The 6,000-nt window shown below is 47.2% G+C and overlaps 1 protein-coding gene across 4 annotated transcripts in view; it reads left to right on the top strand.

Annotated features, from left to right (window-relative positions):
* The first annotated feature begins 833 nt into the window (after window positions 1–833).
* TSPAN18 (tetraspanin 18) overlaps window positions 834–6,000 on the top strand; it is a 178,149-nt gene continuing 172,982 nt past the window's right edge. For 2 of the 4 annotated variants that reach the window (XM_079952717.1, XM_079952716.1), the window contains exon 1: window positions 834–1,139. The gene's annotated coding sequence lies outside the window, so the exon portion shown is untranslated. The remainder of the gene's footprint in view (window positions 1,140–6,000) is intronic. The other 2 variants (XM_079952714.1, XM_079952713.1) reach the window with 1 other exon arrangement.

The following is a 6,000-nucleotide window of genomic DNA, read 5'->3' as shown; positions in this document are numbered from 1 at the left end:
AGGCAGAAGACCACAATACGCCTGGATGCCTTCATCTGCCCAACTGCAACAAAACATGTCTCACCCCCAGTCTCTACAGCCACAGCAGGTGCTGTAACTATCCATCAGCTTGACTTCACCCCCAAAGGTGCACGCCTCCATTGTCTCCCGAGACAGACGGGTGCCAACAACCAGCATGAGCACTATCATGAATGGGCTATACATAAAAAGGACACCCAAATGGCATTTTTTTGTGGGTAGGGCAACTTGTCCTACTTTTGTTGCACTACAGTGCAAAAGTGCCCTTCCTGGATGCAATAATGCAGCAAGGTTGGGGAAGCATCGCAGAACAACAAAGTGGAATGATGTGTGTGGAGGATCTCGTCAAAATCCACCACTAAGGCACTATTATTGCTTCAATGGCATGTTGAGGAACCTCTAAAGCGTCCTCTGGGATACTACAGTGTACCTCCAACAAGGTGTCCCCCTGCTCGGTGTTTCCAATCCCCTCTTTCCCCTTCTTCCCAACTGCCGCTTCGTAGATCTGGAAGGAGAGCTAAAAGTTTTCCGAGGGCTGGAGGCAGCCGAAGTCAAGAGCAGGGAACTTCACCAAGCTCTCCGGGAGGTCGAGCAACTGGTTGCCCGTGATCGGGGCAGGGCCAAGCCAAACAGAGGGAGAGAGAAGGGGTCCGAGGATATGCAAGAAGCCAGGGCAGGAGGCGCGTGTGCCCGCAGAGCCGAGAGACGCGCCTGCTCCTCTGCACAGCGAGGGAACAATGCAGCGCGAGGAAGGGCAGGCACGGCGGCTGGGAGGGGGAGATAGGGAGGGAGGGGGCATGGGCTGGGAGGTGGAGCCGCGGCTGGCTGGAGCTGGCGACTCCAGCTCTCCCGGCTGCTGCGGGCAAAGGGATCTCTGCACACGCAGCGAGGGAGCGCCGGGCGGCGGCTGCAGCGTCCCAGCTCGCCGCACTGCCTCGCGCCACCTCGAGCGCCGGGGAAGCTCGGGCTGCAACTTGGGCGCCGCCTGCGAAGAGGCGCTGGGGCTGCCGCTGCCGCCGGTCTCTCGGCTCCTGGGAAAGTTACCTCAGCTGCTCTGAAGAAGCTGCCGACGCCGAGGAAGGCGAGCCAGCGCGGCTGGGCTGCCTCCCGCTGCTCCGAGGGTAAGCCCGGGACTCCCGCTTGGCCCCGCCTCGAGAGCCTCGGCTCCGCGTGGCGGCGGCGGCCGCCGCGATTCGCTCCCCCCCCCCTCCTCGCCCCGCCAACCCGCGTGCCGAAAGCGCCCCCTTTAGAAGCCTCCACACGGCGGCGGGGCCAGTTTTGCCTCAGCTGCTGCTGCTGCCCCGCCATTCAGCCTCCTCTCCGGCTCTGGGTCTTACGCCGCCCCTGAGCGGGTTGAAGAAGCCCTCATTTACATGCCCATAGAGTTCCGGTAGCTTTATTGCTCACCCCCAAATGGTGGTTTGGGTGCTCCTGTTCGCCTCAGCTAGTCTTAAACACTCACTCGACGCACTCACTCGGGGCTTTGGCTCTTTCAGTGTTCCCAAGCGTTAGGATGCGGATTCCTTCTCCATTAAACATCTTCAACTCCACACACAGATACATCTACACAGGGTCCCCCTTCGCCAGTGGACCATAGCATTCTGGTCACTGGGGGTGCTGTAGTCCTGGCTCTGAGACTTTGGGCACCCTCTAAATACTGGGGTGCTTTCCCCTCACTTGGGGTCCCTTTATTGAAGAACCCCTCTTCCCCCTTCAAATGCCCTGCATTGCTGCTCTCCCCCAAGGGCTGCTTCCTCCTGCTTCCTTGATTCAGTTCCCTTCAGTGTCCCTGGATGCAGCGCATCTCTTGCGAAACTTCCCCAGATGTGAAGTTTGGTGCTGTGCCCTCCTAAGTCCTGCTTTGGGGGGAACAGCTTCTGCTCCTTTCAGCGCTCCCTTCTTTTTTATGTCCATCATGAGGGTGTTCATCCATCTTGAACTCATGCTGGTCTTCCTTGTACCTTCTTTAGTCCTGTTATTTACTTATTTTTAAAGAAGGGGTGGAGCGGGCTCTACAGTTCGTTCCATCTCATCCATCCCAACAGAATCAGGAGGATGTTTACAACCTGTGCTAGGTGGGAAGTGGAAACAGGTGAGAAATGTGCTTCTGTCCTCCTTCCCAGACAGTGAGTGTTGGGGGTGGGGGGGGAAGCAACAGAATACTCTATTCCTTGTCCTCTTGCATAGAAGGGAAGCTTTTTGGGATGTTGAATTGCTGGACCATGCTGGGTGTCTCTCTCTCCTTCCCTCCTCCGCCCCCCAGTTCAGGTGTACGTGCCGCCTTTCCAGTTAGCTTTCTGTCCCTGTGTTTGATGATAACAGAAAAGGTTTTAGGTAATCCAAGCCAAACTAAACTTGCAGATCATAGTAAAACATTTCCTCAAGATGACTATCTCAGTGGGTGATTGCCTGTCTCAAAGGAGACAAATTCATATCTGTGCTTAACTTAGTGCGTTGTCTTATGATCAAAGATCAGTTTAGTGGGTTGTCTCCTTTAATCCTCTCACTTTGCATTGCTTTCTTATTTTGCAAGAGAAGTAGCTGTATGCAGAGTTTTCTTATAGATTTACTAGGAGGATTTTGAACCCTTTGTTAATAAATATTCCTACTCTTAGTTCTGGGCACACTGTAACTTGGAAAATGTCCAATGATCCAGGCTGCTCAGTTGCCTAAATATCTGATACAAGTCATGTATCAAATGTGTTGTTTATCTTTTGCTAATATGCAAGAAATAACTAAAAAGAAAACAGATCTGTGCAGCAACCAAACCATTGTTTTAGCAAAGTATCCAGCTGACACTGACTTATTTTAGAAAATGTTATTCCAGTGCGATACATTTGTTTAAAGCTGGAATTTTTATTATCAGCTGTAGTTCACAAAACATTTCCTCTTTCTTTTAGCATATTGATTGTTCTCCTTTTAACTCTTGGAATCTGTTCTGATTCTACTGTATGTCACTGCATTTGTCATGATATCGCAATATTCTGAAACTATTATTCTTGGCACCTGCCACTGAGGTTAGAGGAACAGGCAAAGGTTAAACATCTGGAAAAATCCATTATAAGATTTGTTGGGCACTTGAGCAGTTTCTTCCTTGGGGGGTGTGTGTATTGTATATCTTGCCTGAGAGCTTATTCAATTATGAAGAAACAGGTTTGGCTGAACCACTTCGGGCTGCAGGTGTCTATAAGTTTGAATGATCCCATATATGAAAAAGAGACTGTACACATGCCAAGGTTGGAATGCTGGAGAAAAGGAAGTTAGCCTAGCTTTCTCCCTTGCGGAATAGCTTCCCATGTATGAGGAAGATTGTTTAAAATTAAAATAGGAGAGTACTGACACCTTTTAATCTTTCCATTAGTCCAAAGTGGTACAGTCCAGGAAGGGCATCACTGTTATCTGCTACTTGGTAATGGTTGCAGAATTATTGAAACATTGTACTTTGGGAAAGATGTTCATTTTCCATCCTTAGAGTTTTTTAAAAGCTATGTTGGACTGACATCTCTCTGGGAGGTTGTCAGTTCTAGGGTACTTTGCCATCTGATGGTATTTCTCACTTGACAACTTATGGAAACGTATTAATATGTGATTCTGCTTTATAATACATTATTTTCTTGCTAGACTGAACATGTTTCATCATATGGCAAATGGCTTTGAAATGAATGGGCATTGATACAGACTTAGATGACTTTTAAATGCCTTCCTGCATATTTATAAACTTATCAATCCTGTGCACACACAGCACTTAATAATGATTAATGCTAACTATAGTTGATGTTGCTATAACTACAGATGAAACTATGGTTTTGCATGCAGAGTTTAACCATTCCCTCAGTAGGGACATATAGGGAGAAATCTACTTCACACCTTGCAAGCAGAGAAGCTGGAGAGAAAAACTGTCTTAACTATGGTTTGCTTGATGCAGATGTAATCCTTAACTATATGTAAACCTTAGTTTGGAAACCTATGTAAAACTAGGGTTTCACATCCTGTTTGCAGCTGCCCAGTCTAGACAAAATGGGAAATCATGGGTTCCCACTATAAATGAGCTTTGGCAAACACTGGGCTTTTACACTGTCCCCCACCTCTCTTTTGTGCATCAGAGGAGACTGTAAGCTTCCTTTCCTAATTCTAAAGTAACTACAGTCATGTGTAAAGTCCAGATGTGGAGAATTGTGACTTTTTTGAAATTCTAATTAGTGAGAACAAGCATGAAACCATGGTTTGATCTTGGCTTGTTCTTGCTAACTATAATTTAATGTATACTTTATAAACTAGGAGTGGGCAAATCATTCATATTTTTTTCTTTCACAGATTGCATTCCCTTGGGTATAATCTGTCAGAGGCCAGTGGCAAGTGGGGGCAGAACCAAAAATGGCAAGGCCATCCACCCTTCCCTCTCTCCCTTTCTTCTCCCTCCCTCCTTTCTTCCTCATCCAGCTGCCTGCCAGAGGAAGGGCAGTTCACTCTTATCACAGTACCAAACTCATCGGTTGCTGGGGTTTCCCCCCTCCCCACAGCTTCCATTGCTCCAGGCATAATGGCTTCCGTCCTTCCTGGTTTTCTCCTCCCATTCTCTTTTTCTCCCTCCTATGAAGTTCGCACAAGGACCACTTGTGGTTCTTGAGCTGCTGGTTTTCCACCCCTGCTTTAAAGAAACGACAGCCCCCCCCCAAAAAAAATTTTTTTTAGATGTTATGCAAAGCTCTGGTAAAAGCTACTGATCTTCATTAAGTGTGCAAATGAGCAGAGGGCAGAGGAGCATAAAAGCCCACAGCTCATTCATATAGAGTTGTTGCAGTAATCAGGTCCTAATTGGTCCCAAGGTAGTCACATGATGGTTGTGGGATTGGCTTGGGATCTGACAGATCCTGGGGTGGCTTGGCCCCTCTCCACACTATTTTTTCAGGGCTTATTGCTGGTTGCTACCTGTGGAGAACAGCTGACAACATCACTTTCTCCCTCCTCTTTGGTGGGCAGAAGGGGGAGCTCAGTGTCAACAGAGGGCAATAGGGCTGGGTAGAGAAACATCACAGCTCAGTCCAAGCCTGCTACACACACCCCAGAGCAGTGCAAAGTGGAGGGATTGGATTGTGTCCCTATGGATGAAAGCAAGTTTGCATTGCTATAAATAAGAACTTTCAAATCTTTCTGCTGGAAACTGTACATTTTGCTGTAAAGATCTACTTTCTCCTTGGATTTCCTCAGAGTGCTTGTGTGTCCTTGATGATTATTCAAAATTTTGATGGTCCCTAGAAGGGAGTTAATATTTTAGTATTTATTGCAGCTAAAGTGCTGTTTATGTTGTACATTGCTGATGTACTATACAACAGAATTGCTTTAAAATAGAAAAGCTATTTAATAGAAATGAAATGGGTGATTTGTGTACTGAACAGCACAATTACTATAAAATGAAACAGCTATTTAACAGAAATGAAATGGGTGAGGGGGAGGAGAAATCCTGATTTTCTAAGGTGATGTACTATACGGACTTTTAATTTTGGTGGAATGTTTCTAGTTCGCAGAAAATTCAAGCCAGGGCTGAATGTTAATGCCTGTATTTTCCACTTGAGGGGGAATAATTTATTGTCAAATGATTTCTGGCATTTCTAACAGATTTAATGAAGGACACAGGATGTGGATAAATAACGGGGTGCTACTGCATTTGGTATAGGGGGTGGTGAACCTGTGGTCCTCCAGATGCTGTCCAACACCCAACTCCTGTGTGCCTCACACAGTGTAGTCGGTAGTAAAGGATGAAGGGAGTTGCAGGTGTGACATGTCCTTCTGGCCACCTAAGAAAGAGGTGTGAATGGGAAATGCATCCAGTTTCTTGATCTGCCTTTTATTACCACCGAGTTTTCCTGCCATTAGCTTCACTGCCCATCATTCCACCAACCCCAGTGGGCACCAGTCCTCCACTTGCATGAGCCTCTTCAATTGATACTAGGTGATACACAATGAAGGAACTAGAACAGGAGG

This window comes from Podarcis cretensis, assembly GCF_951804945.1.
Source record: "Podarcis cretensis genome assembly, chromosome: 1".
Lineage (NCBI taxonomy): Eukaryota > Metazoa > Chordata > Lepidosauria > Squamata > Lacertidae > Podarcis > Podarcis cretensis.
Note: the sequence above shows the minus strand (reverse complement) of the source record. Positions and strands in the feature narration are given on the sequence as shown.